The sequence below is a fragment of the Topomyia yanbarensis genome, chromosome 2, assembly GCF_030247195.1.
Source record: "Topomyia yanbarensis strain Yona2022 chromosome 2, ASM3024719v1, whole genome shotgun sequence".
Taxonomy (NCBI): domain Eukaryota; kingdom Metazoa; phylum Arthropoda; class Insecta; order Diptera; family Culicidae; genus Topomyia; species Topomyia yanbarensis.
The window spans coordinates 439,673,697-439,693,998 of record NC_080671.1 but is presented as its reverse complement, the minus strand read 5'-3'; the positions used below and the strand labels follow the sequence as shown (position 1 = coordinate 439,693,998).

The following is a 20,302-nucleotide window of genomic DNA, read 5'->3' as shown; positions in this document are numbered from 1 at the left end:
TCAGACCCCTACAAGTTTATTATACTTTTAATCCATGAGGATTAAATTTTACTTAAATTCACCATGCGTGTCATTTTGAGAATTTTTTGAACTTTTCATCTAAAGTTCTTAGTCAAATGTATTTTGACGAACAAATAAGTAATTTTTTTAAATGGGTTGCTATGGTTAATAATAAAATCCACTTGTTTTGAAGTCATGCTGCTTCTTTAATTAATAACTTCCCCGAATGTGTTCAGTAGAAGAATACCTTTAGAAGAAAATGGTGTTCTGATTAATTGATTGATGAGGTGATTTTTTAAGAATTTATTTTGAATGTTAACCAATTTTCCATACAAACTTCCATATAAACTTTAAAATTTTTGGAGCGTCCGTAGACACAACCGATCGGTACCAAAATTTGCACAATTACTAAGGGCCATAAAAAGAATCAGTAGAGCCCGGTGGAGCTAAAACTCAAAAATTGAACCAGTCTACTGGACAGCATAATTGGTCTCATGTCAGGAAGAAGCGTCCCTCATAAACTGTCTCTAATGCAGTCGTGTAATTGCATCCGTTTTCTAGTAATATTGTATACATATTCGATGGCGTTTTCAGTGTAACAACACAAAACCATCATATTCCGCACACACCAGTCGTTGACAGTATCCATAAAGGCCAATTTCACGAAGTCAGACTGATTACGGATGATGAAATATATTTTAAGAGTGTGCTACCATGATTTAATACATCGGCAATGTCGTTAACAAACAGCGGAAATAGACGTGGTTCCAGTGTACTGCCTTGAGGAACTTCAGTGTTATTTCTAGAAAGTAATTAAATTGAGCAGTGTCAATACAAACAGGAACTTGACGATGAATAAGATACGATCTAAGTCAGTAACAGAATCTAGTCGTACCGCCATCTAATCGTTTGTGGGCCCTGATGAAACAATGTATACATTGATTTTCGGCTTGTGATTCGGAGGATAAAATTTTCTTTCTCGTCTTCCGTCTACCACAACATTTTTGATAGTGCGCGTGTCAAAACAATACTTTCTCCACTGAAATACGTGTATTTTTCAAACAATTCGTTGTCGAAATATTCTCTATCCGACTACTAGAGGCGCTGCTACAGAACAAATAAAGTGTCCAATGCCGTTTTTAATTGCGGCGAAATTTAGTTAGGTTCTAACTTCAACTGCTATCAACATATTTTAACTGGCAGCGCACAGTGGCCCAAAACAGCGTTTTGAGGTATTTAATTCATTCTAAAAACTGTCCATATTAGCAATTTTAAATTTTCTACAATGTTTGTGTGAGTAACATACGTCATCCTTTGGCAGTATCATTTAAAAAAAATTGATCATAGTAGTCTATAGAAAGTTTATTTTTTGAACCAGAAGAGATAGCGCTTCGCTGTCTTCGACAAAGTTGTAGAGGAAAGTATTTTTATAAATTTTGCAGAAGACATGTTGTCATTCCATCCAAAAATTGCAATTGGTTTATGATTTTGGGGAGTAAGTGGGTGAAATATAAATATTCGTTAAGACCCTTTTTGAATTTTCGTTTGCGATGATCATGCGAGCTCCAATTATTGATACTGCATTTTATGTTGAACGATGTGTTTTGCTCCTTTATAAACCACAACGACGGTATCCGTGTAGGTTCGCATAAAGCAGAGTTACTGATAGAACTATATCGCAAATGTTATTCAATTTTGTAGGAAGCCAGCTAACGGCATTAACACATTTTACGGACTCTACAAAAATGCTAATTCATTTGCCCATTTTAGTCACATAGTTTCTTGTTCCAGCCAACTCGCTGCAACACATCATATTTCCCTTTTCCGCGTGTCAAGACTGAAGCATTCTGTGCCATCTCATCATCGTCGGCCTTGAAGTCCTCAGTCGCGCGATACTCGAACGCCAATAACTGTCACAAAGCAACCAATTGTTGCTCACTCACGACTGCCACCACAAGCGAAATACAATGCAATTGTGCAACCATATTTTCCTATCTGACTCATCTTGCGACAGGGAAACTCAATTCCTTCCAATCGACATAAATCAATCCACAGACAGAAAGAGCTCACGACGAGGCGCTGTTTGCATCAGAACCCCCCCATCTCGTGTAGTGAAATTAGCTAATTAGCGACAATCGGCCTCGTGGCCTACTCCAATCTGTCCCATCTTTGTTCTCGGGCCTCTTCGGTATTGGCTAAACCAAGCCAACAGTCTGCAAACACACAAAAGAAGAAGAAGAAAAACGTGCCTCCCGCACGGGAGATTGATGCAATCCTCAGGCGCCGCCAACTTCGATGGTTTCCAATAAGCATTGTTATATTGGTTTGGAAAGGAGCTAATTAGTGATAACCAACGCGCGATCGACCGATCGTTCAAGTCGGCTGGCAGCACTCTCGATGCAAATTAAACCAATTTGGCAAAGCTCCTCCCTCCTTCCCACCATCCCAACCTGATGTTAAGCGGTTTTCCACTTGAAGGAGATGGTACAGTGAGGCGGTAGACGGTAGGTGGTGGTGCATTCTAGCGAAAATGGTATTAAATAATAACCACTTACCGCGACGATCGGCCGCCACCGAGGGTTGCGCCCGCCGCCGTGTGTTTTTATTCCTTCGACCCAGCCAGCACACGCTGGCTGGCAGCACTTTAAAATATCGACCGCAAAGTAAATTTCAATAAACAATAAAACCCGATGGAAAATCGTAAATCTTCCCCTTCTTCGAACGGGCTCCGGCTGCTGCCGGTCGATTATTTACCTATCATAATTCAAACTGGCCAAGATTGCTGCACCCTGAAGTCGAGGAAGCGTGGGGCGAGGAGGCTCAACAGGCTGGGGAAGCTATTTTCCTTTCCACGATCGTGTGTTTTTCGTTTTGTTTTGATTTTTTTGTTGCCTTTTTCTTTGAGTGTGTAGGTCTCACGTGTGAGTGTTTGGAGGCTTTTTCGGGCTAGTAATTTATTCCATTTTATTGCACCTATTTACCTTTTATCGATTTAACTTCGGTTTCGACCCACCAACCAAGAGTGCTTTTATTGGCAAATTAAAGTATTTTTCCATTTAGATGATAAAACATTATACACGGGGTAAGCCGGGCCCTGCTATTTTATCGATTAAAGGGATTACGATCAAGATCGGCTGGGAACGATTTCGGTGGAAGTGTAATAATAGAGACGAGAGCTGGTCGGTCAAAGTGGGCACTGACATTCGAACGGGCCCGGGTGCCTTTGAATAATGGTGATAGCCTACTGGTCGTTCGAATCGATGCAAAGCAATCCGAGTCCGGAATTCAAATAGGTTCGTTTATAAATGGACTCATTTTAGAAATAGTAATAAAATCACATACCAACATGATACCGAAGTGGGTTCAATAACAGGCTACAAGATTGTAGCAAACGGTTACCACTGGGCACTGCAGCGACGATTGAAAATTAGCTGAATATAAATCGAAGAAATATCCGCATTCAGGCACGCACCGTTCGAAATGACAAACTTGTGCCACGGGAAACACCTCCCCTGCTGTGCTACCGACTACGGTGAAAACACGAAAGAAAAAATAACGCACCGGGCAGCGGAAAAAAAAATTGATTAAAGTCGGCGGTGCATTTTCAAGCATTACCCACAAATGGTAAGGCTCTAATCTCAGCGCGGTGGTACGTACCTACATACAACTTAATTAAGTTGCGGCCCCAATCCCATTGCTGGACTGGAACCAGTGACGACAATTGCAGAAATTGTAGAGACAAACACAGATAGATAGTGAGAGAGAGGGAGAGAAAGAAAAATAGGCAATAGTAGGCTTCCCCCGTCATTAGTCAGGCATCGAATTCGAACGGAGTAACATAAATCGCACAGCCGGCTACGATTGATGGATGGATGGATGGTTGGAGAGGTGGGCGCAGTGGTCAATCTTCTCTCGTCCTGAATTGGACGTCATCAGTAGCGGTGTGGACTGAAGACAAGTAACCGTTGCCTTATCGGTCGTTGGAGTCAATTTAGGAGAATGGTGGCAGGTTACAGTGGCACGATGATTGGACGCAAGGTGTTTGCGGAAATTGTTGCGAAGACATTCTGTTTTCGAGGGAAATGTTGACAGCTACTCAATGCTTCCGATAGTGCTTTTGATCATGCGGGTAGATGTGTTTTGGGGGAGAAGTTCTTTTTTGTTACCTTCGGGAGTTATGCCGATTTCGTCAGCTAACTCGTTGAGTAAAATTTAGTTTTTTGCTACCGAAAATTGTTAAAACACTTTTAATTTACTTCGTTTTCATCAATAATAGTTGGAAATGGATCATAATATAATACAAATAGAAAGGGAGGTGGACATAGGGTAGCTGGTAAGTCGATTACTCTGTACGTTGCTAGCCGGGGTTCCATTCCCATGTCCTCATATAGAGTTAAGGATTTTTGTGCATGAAGCATAGTAAGCGATGAATTTCGTTTCGATTTCATCTCATCAGCATCTGACAGACCGAAGTGGCCAAGATATTTCAAGCGTTGAAAAAGTTTGTCGAGCATTAGATAGAGATTTTTACGCTTTTTGGAATGATTTAACTAAGAAGCTTAGAAAACTTGAAGGGCTTCTCTAGCAACCGTTAAAAGCTCTCCACCCACCCAAAATAGCGCGCTCACTTTTTCTGTTTTTGCGCTAACTGCCTAAGCTGACCAACTGTGGGATAGGAAAAATCCGCACACATTTTATCTCAAAATTAAAAAAAAAAACAAAAGTTGATTTTTTAGACTTTTTAGTATTTTTCATATTTACTATATTTTACTACAGTCCATATTTTCAACAATGATTTTAGGGGTTAGCGTATTGTAGTTATTAAAGCGATCGGTTCGATTCCCAACCCCGCACACAGGGTTAGAGCTTCTTCAATAGAAGTTTTTCTAACCCGAAAAAAGGCAAATAAACCTAATATTGAAACATCCATAATCAAAATATTTGCTGGATTCAATGTGAGTGATGGAGCACAGAAACTACATATATGTCAGTGTTCCTGTGTTAGTGTTCTGATCGGTTTCCTCCATGTACATTTGATATTTAAACAGCAGTGCGTGTTCATGGAACCAAACTATATTAAGTTCACAATCAAAGTCTAGTTCGACCATTCCGAGACATCGTTTCGTTCTTCACATTATGCTTTTACAACATAATGAAAAATTGTTTTCTAATTAACATTTTTCTTGTCAAGTTCAAAACCAAACTGAAGTTCCTTGTCATGCATGAAGGTCTTAGAAAATATATGGGATTCTTGAGAAAAGTAGATACTACTATCGAAATGAACTTACGAAATTATAATAGACTGTTATGTTGCTTAGAACATTGAAATCAAAATGATTAGGTTTCGAATTTAAATATCCACGACCATCCAATCCCGAAGTTATGAAATTGGATTTCGATCTGAATGCAGAAACCAAAGACCTGAAACCTTCGCTGATTTTTACATTTCTTATAAAAGAAATGTATAGAATTCGCTCAAACTTTCAAGATTTTTTCCGAGGCCCGGAGGGCCGAGTCTTATATACCAATCGACTCAGCTCGACGATTTGGGACAATGTCTGTGTGTGTGTGTATGTAACGGACAAATTCTCATTCGTGTTTCTCAGCAATGGCTGAACCGATCTTATCCAAACCAATTTTAAATGAAAGAACTAAAAAACAGTATGAACGCTATTAATTTGTTTTTGATTCTGATGTTTAGTTTCCAAGATATGAATGTTTGAATGCGTAAAAATGGCGTTTTTTGCAGTTTTTTTGAATTATCTGCCGAAATTGACAATATAGATTAACAATTTATATGTTTTTAGACAGCTTTAACAAATACCTTTCGAACAAGCTATAGATTGTTAAAATCGGACTATTATCAAAAGAGATATTTAACATTAAATGCGGACGAAAGATTTTTATCATTTCCCATTGCCAGAAATATGACCAAAAACATGTAATCTATTATTGGCGCCAAAACGGCTTATTTTAGGTCAATAGTATCTTCGGAGAATTTAATGGAGGCAATATGCCCTTTCTTTTGGTATTGTGCTTTTGCTGATTAATCCCCCTATGAGTGAGATATTTTCACAAATTTTCTTGGAAGCGATTGTATCGAAATGATGCCTTCAGCAAATTTGTAGCTCTTACTTTTGCGAATAACTTTACTGAAGACTTGAAATATCTGTTTTGAATACTTTAAAAGTTATGGCTTGTTGTTTGTGGATTACTGTTTGTCGCCTATTTATTGTTCAATATAGTAATAATCCATTGAAATAAGCTAAACATTATTTCGATAAATCGAATTTTGTATTTCATTTTTCTATCTACAACCGCTAGAAATAATCACCGAACACTTCCAAGTTGTCTGGAAGGAACTTGATAACTTATCAGTGCAAAAATGTTCACTTGTGCGAACCTTCTGACTGCAATTTTTCTAACTTATGACCATCGGATCGATCTGAAACATATCGGAAAATGAAAAGCGAAATAAATAACTCCAAGCAACGGCGTAGACAAGAGAAGGTTTTGGGGCTTAACACCATACAACCCCCCCCCCCTACCACACAAAAAAAATATTGGATTGAAGTTGAAAATTTATTGATGCAGACTGATTTAATTCAATATTACAATAACAATTATCTGATCCGTACATTGATAATCTGTTGTTGTAAACATCAGGAGAATTTTTGGTAAATTGTCGGAATGGGGTCCTGATATGTAACTGATCCATTGGTCTTGATTTCACAGTTGTCTAATTGCATCAATATCAAATTCCTGCCTGAAAACATTCCAATAGAAAATTCCAGAGTTCTGTAATCAATCATATTCCTCAGATTTATTTTCAAATTGGTCTCGTTTTTGTAGAGATGTACTATAATAAGGGTCTTTATTTATTAGGAAGCGAAGTTAAAATTGATTTAATGTCTATGAAACATAGAACTGCTCACCAAAAAAAAAGCATAACTTTCAACATTTGCTAAAAATGTTTTTGCCTTTCTCATTCACTCTAAAATTCATCAATCTAATCCCGACCGGGAGGGCCGAGTGTCATATGCCAATCGACTCAGTTCATCGAGATCGGAAAATGTCTGTGTGTATGTATGTGTGTATGTGGAAAAATATGTGACTTCTGTTTCTCAGAGATGGCTGGATCGATTTGCACAAAGTTAGTCTCAAATGAAAGGTACAACCTTCCCATCGGCTGCAATTGATTTTTTATTGATTGGACTTCCGGTTCCGGAGTTACGAGTTGAAGAGTGCAATCACACAGCAAATTCCCATATAAACTGAAATGAAAAATTTTCAAATCAAATTTGTATTTTTGATGCCAAATGACTTTATAATGCATGAAACATCGAGATTTGATGTAAACTCGAAAAAAATAATGTTTGACAAAAATTGATTTTTTGGACATTTTACATTTTTGCCGTTCTCATATAGAAAGGTTATGTAATCACTCTAAAAATCGTCAATCATACCGGCCCGGAGAGAGTATGCAGTGAGTGGTTGCTACTTTAAAATTAAAACTAGTTTAAAATTTCTTAACAAGTTGAAAATTTTCGGCAGGACCCGGACCTCCCGGATCTTACTATGTGATACTGAAACATCGCTTGAAACCAGCGGCGGTCAAGCGATGTTTCAGTATCACATAGTATCTCAAGATCGTGGCTGTCGATCCATTGTACGTATGTGCAAATCGTACTGAACATGTAATATGCATTTCCACCATTGTATTGAACATAACCCGCCATGGAATCGTAGTCTGGACAAATGAGAAAAGCACAATTGCACCACTAGGTGGATTAAAACAGGTTTTTATTTTGGGAATGCGTCGAGTTGAGACGAAAACGTAATATGATTAATATCGAGGATAACACTTTCCGAATGTAGAGAGAAATTTATGAGAAATGACGATTTCCATTCAACTCTAGCAGGTCCTGATGGATTTTGATGAGAATTTGATTTTTGTTGTATGACCAATTATATGTATAGGTCAAATGTTCAAAAACAGTAATTTAAGGTCAAGATAACATCATTTTGAAACCGCCAATTTCGGAGGTTTAGTATCTTCGATGAGTTTTACAAACGTTATGAACAGCGCATCATTTGATAAAATAATTTTGGCGGTATATCGTCCAAGAAGTATTTATGGTGAATTTTCTCAGGTTAATATTCATGACTACAATAAAGTCTCAACAAATTCATTAAAGACACGAACTCTGTTACTATTTTCTAAAAAAATAATTCTGCATAATTTTAAAACTTCAAAAATTACGGTTTCGGAATTATGCCGTTTGGACAGTAAGATCGATTTTCACCAAACCCCCACCAATTGTAAAATTGGTATTGTAAAAAAACGTAAGGGCGATACTTCAATGCTGATAGGTGGGACCGAAAAAGTAAACAATCGTCAAAGGGGTGATACTATCATTTTGTCAATTTCAATAGCAAACACAAATTTTAATTTAATAATTTCAAATACTTCATGAAGTTTTGGGTTTCGATCACCTACTCATACAATCTAGGATGTAAAAAACACAATAGTTCTTAAATAGGAAATAAAACCAAGTCTGGAAATATTCACTGTTGATTTTCTTTGAATGGTGTCACTGCTAGTATCGCGTTTTTTCCCAGAAAAAGCGTTGATTTTTAGGTCTCAGTCGCGTTGGAAATTTGAGTAAAGTATAAACTTCATTTCGATTCAAAAAAAAAATTCGATTTTTTGGCTCAGTACAATATACATAACCCCTTTAGGAAAATTCAGTTTTCCCACCACAATGCATTGATTGAGGAATTTAGATATTTTATTAACAGAGCGTTAGCAATAATTCGTTTGTATGTCTATTTTATGGGCCATTTTTTCGCTTTCCCATTGATTTGGTTTGAGATTTCTAGCACTGATGTTGTCCTATGCTGATTTGAGCGATTCTCTGTGTCCTGCCACAATCCCATGTAGTCAGTGGCGTAGCCAGAAATTTAGTTTGGAGGGGGTTTTGATGAAAATCGCAAATTTTTTGAAAAAATGCTAAAATTTAATATGAGTTTGATAAATTATTGAAAACTCAAAAACATAAGTAGTCTAACAGATGTCATTCCAGTCTACAAACAAGAAGGATCAACATGGAACAGTTTTCAAACCTCTATATCTATTATTTTCTTGTATAATATGTCAATGAAGTCAAAAATTGCGATCTTTTAAAGTGGGATAAATGATCTAAAAAAATTTCAACGTTCAAGATCACCTAATATAATAATCCTTGACATTGAAGGTTTGACAACTTCGGGAAGTTATCAACATAAAACAGCGCCTGCTTTGATATAGAAATTTTAGTGATTAACTCTCATAGAGGTAATTATGGTGAATTATTTTTTCAAAAATATTAAGAGACATGGTGCCTTCAGCAAAGTTTTTGATAATGTCATTTCAAACAATTTTGTTGAAAATATGAAGGCTACATGAATTCATAATATAGGGATTTAAATGGACTGGGCCTGCTGTATTTCTTCTTAGTGAAGAAAAAATTAGGTGAAAACTATTTTTTTCTGCGCTACGGATAAAAATGTTTGAAACAATCATTGCGAGTTGAGAACACAAAACCTATAACTAAATTATGGATGGATGGAACTGAAACTTGCGTTTCGACTTCATCTCATCAGAATCCGACACTAACTTGGTGGGCGGACTAAGCTTGCACCGAATTGATGCTAGCTCCTGAAAATGGAATTACTCTTTGTGTTTTTGAGTCCTTTTAATATCTGGGAATTATTTGTTTTATATCCAGTTCCCTTATTTTTTTGTAAGCTTCAAAGGCACCTTGAACGCAATGTGAATTTATTATTTAATTACCGCAGAAGAGATTTATCAAATACAGTCATTTCAGAATAGCCTTTTGTAAAGGTTTTCTACTACTATATTTCGATACACTGAATATGTGGGATATTTATGTCTTTGACAAAGTTGTTTGAAATAGCACTTTCGAAAACTTTGCTGGAGACATTAAGTCTCGACCCAAATTTGCTTAAAGAGTAATTCTTCTCTATAATTACTTCTAGGAGGATTAACCGTCAAAATTATTCTATCAGCAGATGAACAGTTTTACGTGTTGAAATTCTTCAATGTTACTTAACATCGAAATTTGGCAGTTTCGAATGAATGTGATCGTGACCGTTAAAAATTTATCGAGCATTAATTTTACTTTTCTTCATTAGTCAACCTCACAACTTGCAGTACTAGTACGTAGCACACAAAATTTTAGTACGCCATTCATTGCATCCTGCTAAGAGGCTATTCATATAGTTGATAATACAACAAAAATCCAATGCTCATAAAACCGATCCTGACCTGCTAGAGACAAAATTACATCAGCTTTCAACTAGCTTCTGAAATGTTATTCTTGTTGTTAACCATATTGAATTGTTGTCTAAACTCTACACAATCTAAAAAATACATTTTCAGCAAATGTTGAAATGTATGTAAGTTTTCGGTAAACAAGCTTATGTTTTCTATGCAATCAACCTATTCAAATTTAGATTCCCATTCGAAAAATTGTCTCTAATCCATATTTTGAAGCATATTTTCAAAAATGAGCTCATAATAATTCAGACAGTTATTTTATTTTACATTGAAGTAATTTGACAACTATGGGATTTTGGCTAAGAGATAAGTTACAAGATCCCCTTCCCATAATTTTCCAAATGTTCTCATGACGCTTTAAACACAGTTCTCAGTGTAGTGATCAGAGAATATTTTTCCAAAAATATTTTGTGGAATATTAAATTAAATTCGTCAGCATCAATTTTTTTTCAATCCAATTAATTTTGGTTTGGGGGGGGGGGTTTTAACCCCCAAAACCCCCCCTGGCTACGCCACTGCATGTAGTATGTGTTATCAAAAACATCGCGAAGCATCAAGTTCTAAATGTTCTCAAACGATATAATATCCGACGAGAGTGATAAGAGTTATAAGAAATGTCTCATCACACTGTTAGGTGGATTAAAAGCGTTTTTTTTATCAAATTTGAATCTCGGAATAAAGAGTATGTATTCATTACTTCAAATGTACAAAAACAGCTGTAGGGGAGCCCGGGGCTGTTGCAAAACGATTTGTTTGGTGGAAGTTGTGGTTGATATTGTGTTTTCAAGCATACCAAGTAAATTTTCTAATTTTTAAATACTTTGCGTTATTTAGGGTGACTTTCCATTTATTTCCCGAATGATTTTATTTTTCGATAGCGCATGAAAAGAGCTTTCAGTATCCGTATAGATATTACTTCTATCCACAAACAAAAGTTATTTTTTAAAAAGTTTTGAATAAAATATGCTGTTGGGGCAAGTTGGCGGTACTATTTACAGTACAAAAAAAGTCATCAAAAATTTTTATTTCTGGAATTCATTCCAAAGTAAGACTATCTTTTTCTTGTGTATCTCGCCAATGTAGAAGACATTTATTCTGGCCAATTGCATGAAGAATTTCGAAAATTTGCTTTTGAGTAGGGAGTACACGTCAAAGTCAAAATTCCGGGATATTGAAGCTGAAATATAATAGCAAATGTCGGTTAATATACAGTTTTCTTGAAAAGACATTCAGCACGTTCCAAAAGGACCCTTGAAGTAATTGAATCTCCATTTCATTGGTTAGTTTTTGGCGTACCCTCACATACCGCCAACTTACCCCGGGGCCGGGGTAAGTTGGCGGGGTTTCCGCGTCACATATTTTTGTCTCTAAAAATGGAAACAATGCATCAAACACTTTAAAAAAAAAACAGAGATGTTGCCTGTTGGTCTGCTCTTTCATGCCGTGTGTTCTATTTTGCAAGATCTACCTACATCAAAGCGGTAAAAATTGAAAACTGAAAACACCGCCAACTAGCCCCGGTCTCCCCTAAGTGTTAACAGAGTACTACACAAATCGATGAATTAAAAATAAAATGCAAAATGGGAGCGTTTGCGTTTCGAATTCATCTCATCAGTAAATGGCACCGTATTAGCAACGGTTAGACCCCAAATCCGAAAAACCATAAGTGAGGTAGCACAGAATTTCTGTTTTGCTGGTAAAAAAGTGCGTGTAACTTGCTATGGTACATGGAAATCCTTTTCCGTAGCGGGACTCCATCTTGGAAGTATTATTTTTTTTCTCTAATGTTGTTTTTCAATACATCAAGTTCGCGGGAGGGTCTTTTTCTTACTTCTGGCCATTACAAATTACAGATGTGGAGTCGTCTTCTGTGGAATTTTTGTTCTCACTGAAAACTCTGGTTTTTGATTTGGAGTTATTGCACACAGTTTTTGCGGCTTTGAGTTGCCGTTATTGCTTGATCAACTGTCACAAAGTTGGCAACCACCGCATAATCACCATTGAAGTCTCTAGGAATAATTAGTTTTTGCATGTGTTCTTTGTAACCGATTCCACTTTTCTATACAGCGACACTTTTAAAGGCCGTATCGCAAGTTCGAGGTGCCATATCGTGTAGTAAAAAAATCTCGATTTTGCCATTATACATAAACACGAGGATATTGAATTTGATTCTAACTCGGTCACAATCAGCGACATGTTGTAGACTATTCTGCAAAATGATTTTATTTGCCTGGTGCAATCTATCGAAAATTATCATTATTGAATGCCTGATATGATGGGATTGGATAGAGTCTAAGCTCTGAAACCTGTAAGTGAATATTCCAAAAACTCGGGCTAATACGAAAAGACTCGAAGTCAGGTTAGTTGACCAGAATTTCACTTTTGTTTTGCATATTGACATTTCTCTAAACGATCACTTCGGCAAGAACTGAAGTAAGATAACTTTTTCGTTGATTCGAACTGAAGTAGAAAATGCACTGGTGTTCAAATCGGCACTTTCCGATAGATTCTACAATACAGTAATTCCTCCAAGATTCACCCAAAAATCTTTAAAATCACGACGTTTTACCAGCATGCAAAGCAAAGCAACAGTTTAAAAAAAATCGAGATCTGTATTTTGTACAGCAAAACACTCCGACAAAAAGTTGCAGGGAATAATCTTTTCTTCGCAAAAAAAACAACTGAATAAAAAGTTGTGAATTTTCAAAAAAAATAATTTTTTTATTAAAAACTAAAGCTAGAAAAAAACTCATTTTTGAAAACTTTTATTTTTGTCAAGGAAAGTCTGGAGAGAATGGAAACATATTGAATACGGTTGCATCGCGGAAAAGTAATTGGTAATAATTTTTTTTTGCAACAGCTTTACATGTTGCTAAATTTCATGCTAACTGGCAGACAAAAACATAATTTTATTACACAATACGATCCTCATTTCCAATCAAAATGCTCGTAAGCAAAAATTTCCAAAATCTGTAAGTTTTCAAGATATTTAAAATTTTATTTTGTTTCTTTTTTTTTTGAAAGTTGTTCTACTGGAGCTGTAGAGCTAGGTACGCGGAAGGGCTTCCAGGGGTCAGATCGCTTACTACAATTACTGACAGACGACGGGAAACGTTACACACTAAAACACTGCTTAAAGTCAATTGCAGCGGACAGTGGTTCTGATTGTGATATTGAGCGCACGGTTCAGTTGTGCGGGCGTATGGACTTTGCGATCGCGTGGGAATGAACGTTCATTTGAGACTGCCGCAATCGGATTAGAAGTGTATCAGCGCGAAGGGCTCGGGCGTTTGTATGTTAACGTGCTCGATCACGTGGACGTTTGCATGTCGCGTGTGCTAGCGTGTAACTTCGCGTGTATAAATTCGATTTTATAATCGTGTGTCTATTCGCATATTCGCGTGTGTTCTTGGAAGATCGCGCGGGCTGTGAATTTGGTACTTCATTTTCAGTATATAGTCCAGATGCTAGAAGAGAGTGAGTTCTCTATCACTATCAACTCTATCACTAGAATTCCAAGTCATGTCACCATGGAAAGTGTTGTCTAGTGGATATGAGCATCATTTTTCTCAACTGAAGGCTTGAGCCTAGGTTGCTAGGGTCGAGAGGAGGAACTTCCGGACGTAACCAATTCATGATCACGCGGGCGTTGGTAGATTCATTCTTAAGAAATAGCGTTTGTAAATTTATAAGTGCTAAAACGTTCACTTAGTCACCGGGATGTTATCCTGTTTGCAAGATCACAGGCGTAGGTGTGCGCGGATGATAGCGAAGGGCTCGAGCGTTTGTATGTTAACGTGCGTGTCGCATTTATTTAGCGTCGCGCGTATAAATTCGCGTATTATAACCGTGTGTCTCCTCGCATATTTTTCGTGTATTCTTGAATGATCGCGTGCGTACCCCGTATCTGATACTTTATTTGCAGTATCTAGCACAGATGCTAGAAGAGAGTGAGTTCTCCCATGTCACTAGAGTTCCTTCCTGGTTATGTCGCCACGTGTCCACGCATTTTGCACTTATGTTTGTCATGTTCCTAGTCTATATCAAGTTGCCCGATCAGTTTATCTGGCTAAAAATTTAACGTAAAATTAAGTAATCTGTTGTAATTAACAGCCTCCTTTCTGTATCTAATGTTCTTCGAGTACATTGAAATTTTCGGGTAAACCTTTCAAGTAAAATTAAAGGATAAACCTATTCAGTTATGTAAATGGAACATTTGAAGGAGTTCCAGAGTCCACTGCGAATTTTAATTGTATTATGTCTCAGAACTACAGAATACATTCGAAGTGCAGCGGTAATACATTGGTCCTGAAAAAGATTAAAGATAAAAAATGTATAATCCGGATCATTTTGAGATAGCTTCATAGGAGGCAAATTGAGAATTGTGTTTCGACTTAGATAGATCAAATGGCGGCTGCTAGAAACTGAATTTAAAAATGCCATCCCAACTTGGGAGAATAGTTCAAACGACTAGTCGAGACGGGCAGCGGGACACATAACAGTTAATTTTTTTCATTTATGTTAAAAAAATATTAAAGATTACGTAGTCCCAAAGCTCATAAGATAATTTATAAAAATTGATTTTTTATCACTCTTGTTGGCTGGTTTCCTTTTGCTAACAAAATTGCATTTTTGGAACCTGGACAACCTAGTTTGCAACGTTATTTAGTCTGCTTCCATTTGTGGAAGATTTGGAAGATTGTACCAGGAGTACTTCCACTTCCACTGAGGTTGAAAATCCCGTGCGAATTCTGGACAAGTCCGTACAAGTATTTTTTCCGGACACGCGACCAAAAATCAGTACTGTTCTCCCAAATTCCGTACGGTTGGTTAGCTTACTCATGCCCAAAAGCAATCTTTTTTGTACATGGAGCTATTTGCGCAAAGTTTAAAGTGACGCTCTTGAAAAACAAAACCGATGGCACACACTTACATACAAAGAGATTTTGTTAGTAGTTAGTTTCGTATCGATTTGCTGCTTACCAAGGTCACAAAGATTCCTTTTCTTCTAAACCTTAAATTCTACACCCTTCACAAGCAATCTTATCGTTACCACGCTGCATTTTGTTTCTCTTCACTACTGCTATACATAACTCATAACTCACGATTATTAGCTGTTTGAAATAGTTTATAAACTTTTGATCATTACAGCAGCGTTCATAAGTGGGACAGCATTCAAGGCGTTGGTATGTGTTATTCAAGTTATCTCTGCACTGTGTAGCCAGCAACGGGTAGGTGTGGTGTTCGAGATTGTATTGTACAAGTATGAGATTGGTTGAACACAGTTCGAGAGCGAAAAAACGGATGCATTTACGCTCCCGACGACTCGTTTCGAGTATATAGCTTGCATACTGTACTAAGATTGGATTCTTTCCTACCGTATTAAAGAAGCTTGAATTTTTTTTTCGAAAAGCTTAATAAGCTTTTCAAGAAGTTAGAAAAAATCACCTAGAAGCTTAAGCGGCCTATCTAGGTAGCTTGAAATGTTTGCTCAAAAATGTTGAAAAAAATTCTCCACCATTCGTGTCTGTACTAGAGTTGCCACACATACAAATTATTCTACAGATTTTTGCCTAAAATACTGATTTAACGGATTTCATTTAAATATTATTTCAGTGCAGATTTGTAGTACACATTACTCCGGAACGCAACGTTGCGGGGCTGATCTACTTTATAAAATAAGTCAGGATCAGTGTGTCAGTGTTCCTAGTTTGATCTCAGAATTCTAAGACTAGACGCTGTTTGCTTCGACATTGTGTCAGAGATGCCTCGAGCGACGCTACCCAAGCGAAAATTTCAAGCGTTTACAAGGACGATACTTCCTGCTCGAATATACCTGACAAATTTTTTCTAGGTTTTGAAAAAAAATTGCGTTCAATTTCTGCAGATAGTTGAAACCAACCGGGTCTTTATTTCGTGACAATGAGCTCACCGGACACTTCTTCAGATTTACACGCATGCGATTCTTTCTATACTAATCAACGAAAACTGGATGTATCCGCGAAAGACCGTCGTGAAGTCTTCAGCACTAGAAGTACGTCATTGAAGTACAGCAGAAACATCATCAGTATCATTTGCCTTCCATGAGGAATTTGTTGATGTTGAAGTAAATGTGGGTACCTGGAAATCTCTCATAAAGTAGGATCAAAATAATTACAAAAATTATTGATTGAAAATATCTGCATTTTAGCCATGGTTATATCGTGGTTCGATTTATCAAAAGTGGCAGATTGGTTGTTGGTTGATCAAGACATTCCATACTCTTTATTGTGTAGGATATTTGAAATGATGTGAAACCATGTTGATCATGGCCAATGTATTGCTATCAGTGAGCCTTGCGAGGTTCCAGGCTAAAATCGAGACAGTTTTCAATCAAGTTATTCGATAGTTATCGACGTTTCGCTTAATTTTGTTTTTATGGACTGGAAACATGTTCACGGATTTCTAGCAATCTATTTTAAGATGGAAATTTGCCATTGGCAAGAGATAATAGTACGAAGGGAATAAACGGAGTCACCCGAACAAAGATGAGACTTTTTAAAAGTTGTGGAAGAAATCCGCCAAGGATTGAAAGGCGATTTCAATCAAGAAGAATCTCAGCTATTTACCGGGTCGATTTGTTTACGTTGCGAATAGAATGAAGCAAGCGAAGAATTATTTTTGCATTGGAAGAGAAAAACCAGGACAAATCAAGCACTTCCCTCGTAGTCCCAGGACACCAGACTAGTCTATCAAAAACCAGGATATATGCTGGGTTCGATTGTCATTAAAATTCTTCGCTCTCTGGAGCAGGGGGAACTTAAAACAGCCAACTGAGTGCTGCAGTAGATACGTTACCACACCGTCAATCTCGACTTCACGAGCAGGCATGTAAACGAACTAGTTGTTTATGAAACAATTGTTGCCATTATCACGATTTGCTTGCCTTAGACAGAATATCACAATTCTCAGCTTACTTGTGCAAATCTTTGAGATACCGGTCTTAGCTGAGTATTTCTGCGTCAGTTCTATCACAATTTGTGAATCGAAAGAAGATAAGATATGGTCCGACCGAGTTGTGTGTGTATGGTTTTAAATGAAGCTGGAAGCTGGAGTCGTTATTAACGCAACTTGTTTGATATCCATTCCACCATCTGTTGGATATTTTCAGTAGAGTTAATTTATGTACAAACCTTAAAGCTGGTGCAAGGTAAATGCGAAAAAAAACAGAAATTTTGAGCAACATTAAAAATTGAAAAACGAGTCAGGGGATAGTACAGCAAAAATATGGTTTCCTGCCCTCAATCGAAACATGTCGGGACATATAGCAATATTTTTTTTAATCTAAAGATCTATTTGAAACGGTTCAATGCGTTAGCATAACTGAGCCGTGCGTCTTTCAATTTTTTACAATAAGTAAAAATAAAAAAATAAAATGCTAAGAATGTCGGTCTTCCAGATCTTGTTGACGCAGCTTGCTGCTGAGATCCTTTTCCTTGGCGGTGAAGCCGCTTGGGGGTCCTTCAGTCTGCCTTCTTTCGCGTTCTCGTTCCCGTCCCTGTCATCATCGGTACTGCTTTCTTGCTGTTCACGATCAGAGGTTCTTATTTGTTTCTTGTTCTTACGGGTCGCTGTTGTAAATCCGTCTTTATCGGTATTTTCTTCTTTATTTGAGATGCTAGTCATTGGTTTGGGAGCGGTTGTCGTGGTCGGAGTACCTGCATTATTGGTTAATTGGATCGTTGTTTTTGGTTTATCTGAAGGTGTCGGTGGCTGCTTGTTAGTATTGGTGTCTGCCCGGGATATGTGATTAGCGTTGTTTGCTTATAGGTCACTCCATTCTTCGGTGATTTGCATTCGATAGTCATGTAAGAAGGTATTGGTTTAGTCACTCGCATCCTTACAATACGAATGCCGGTGAAAAAAATTCTCCAGGTGTCATTCGTAATAGATGATACTTCTCAATATTGCGACATGATTTGTTTGATGTAATCTTTCTTAGTGCACGGGGCCAAATCATGGATACGCACGTCCACCATGTCGTTTTCCATATGCACCGGGATCTTGATTATGATGTTATTAAACTCGACCTCGTGTTGCATGTTGTTCTTTGCAATGAAGTTTTCTGCCTGTGCTAAACTTCTAAACGTGATCAAAACACAGTTTTTAACGTGATGTAGCTGAATGTACGTAACTTCAGCGATATTAAGCTCCATTTTCACTTTAACTAATTGCTCCACTTCCTGAACTGTGGGTATAACACGAGTTTTATTAAAGTTGATCGAAATCGTGTTATCCCGTAGCACGGGCACTTTTGTTTCATTTGGCAAACTCATTTCACTCCGCAGCCGGGGGAAACAATATAATATTGTTTGTGCACTGATATGATATGGACTGCTTGTGCGATAGGCACCGATCGGCTTGTAGCTAGAATTGACTGTTTCACTTGTGCGGGACGATTTTTAGCTTCTGCTCAGGGTGAGATGTGAAGACAAACTGAATAACGGAATCTTGTCGAACAAAACATCATTACGCAATGCATTCCCACCAAAGGTCACGCGATACGAGTTTGAAGGAACCTATAATTTTATCCCGTCCTGGGCGATTGCCAATGAAATATTTCGCCTCGGTTGATCCCTGCATGTCAAACTCGAATCGGTGACCACACCGTCGATCTCAACTTTTTGGACAGGCATGTAGACGCGGTAGTCCATAATAAAATACTTGTCCCCAGTAATGTCATTCTCTTGCTTTAAATAGTATAGTATAGAACATCATCGTACGTCTCGAGCCACTCTGTCTCGTCATCCAGGAAACGTACCTACATACCGGTTTCTAACCCTCCCATTGCTTCGGGAACCGATACCAGTGGGAGCTTGCGAGAGGAGACAACAATCATCAAACCATCGGCCTGGGCATAAAGGTCGAACTCCTATCGACCCACCTCCTGCTCAACACTAAATTGGTCGCGGTCACCCTCCCCACAGGGGGTCCAACTCATCGAAAAAGTCGATGCCTTGATACTCAACGTTCACCCGCGCTAACACAGCCTCCACCATCGACGTCACTTTTGTCACTTTCTAGTTCCATCGCCGGGATATGTGGCTTGTCAACGGCCAACGGCACGGCTGGGAGTGATCACTTCCCCATCGAACTACAGATGAACCGCCCCCACCTAAAACCACCCGGCGCAGATGCTGGCTGTAAGTCAAGGTCGACTGGGATCCTACGATGCATCCATACAATCTGCACGTGCTCACCGACCGAACTCTCGAAAATAATTGTCAATGCGGCTGAAGAAAGTTTCCCCCAACCAGCGGGCCATACTTACACCGATCTTGATTCATTGGTTGCCATTTTTATAAGTAAGATGGGATGTTTTCGACTGGTGATTAAATAATCTAAGATGAGTTGTACTGCCGAAACTCACCTTAGATTACTTACACCGATCTGTACACTGGTGGAACTCGGAACGCTGCCTTTAAAGCGTGCCGGAAAGCACACCGTATTATACAGAAAACATCACCCAATCAACCCCTCCATAACCAAAGAGCGAATAACTTTGGGACGCTCAGGACGTTACCTGCAATAGACCCTTCAACCAGTTCTAAACTCGCCATCGCCCTCAGTACTGCACGAGAAACATTCGACGGCCCCGACAGGGTGGGCTACCCGATGTTTCGACGCTTCCCCGAGAGGCAAAAGGTCCCTCCTAGAATCATTGAACACAATCTGGCCAGGGCATCCGTTCCCCTAGCGACTTCAGGCCAATCAGCTTGCGGTCATGCATAGCGAAGACCCTGTAGAGGATGGTAAACCGACGACTGACCACGTGGCTGGAAGATCGTAAATTTCTCGACCCACGCCAATTTGCCTTCCGAATAGGACTCGGCACTGGAGCCAAAGCGAGATCTGAAAACCTCCACGCCGACATCGCCATTCTCGACGCGGCAAAACCCTACAACACCGTCTAGCGCGAAG

General features: G+C 38.3%; 1 protein-coding gene across 1 annotated transcript in view; it reads right to left on the bottom strand.

The window, feature by feature from the left end:
• Window positions 1–20,302, bottom strand: part of LOC131685585 (zinc finger protein sens) — a 570,390-nt gene that overhangs the window by 229,932 nt on the left and 320,156 nt on the right. The gene's annotated exons all lie outside the window — the stretch shown is intronic.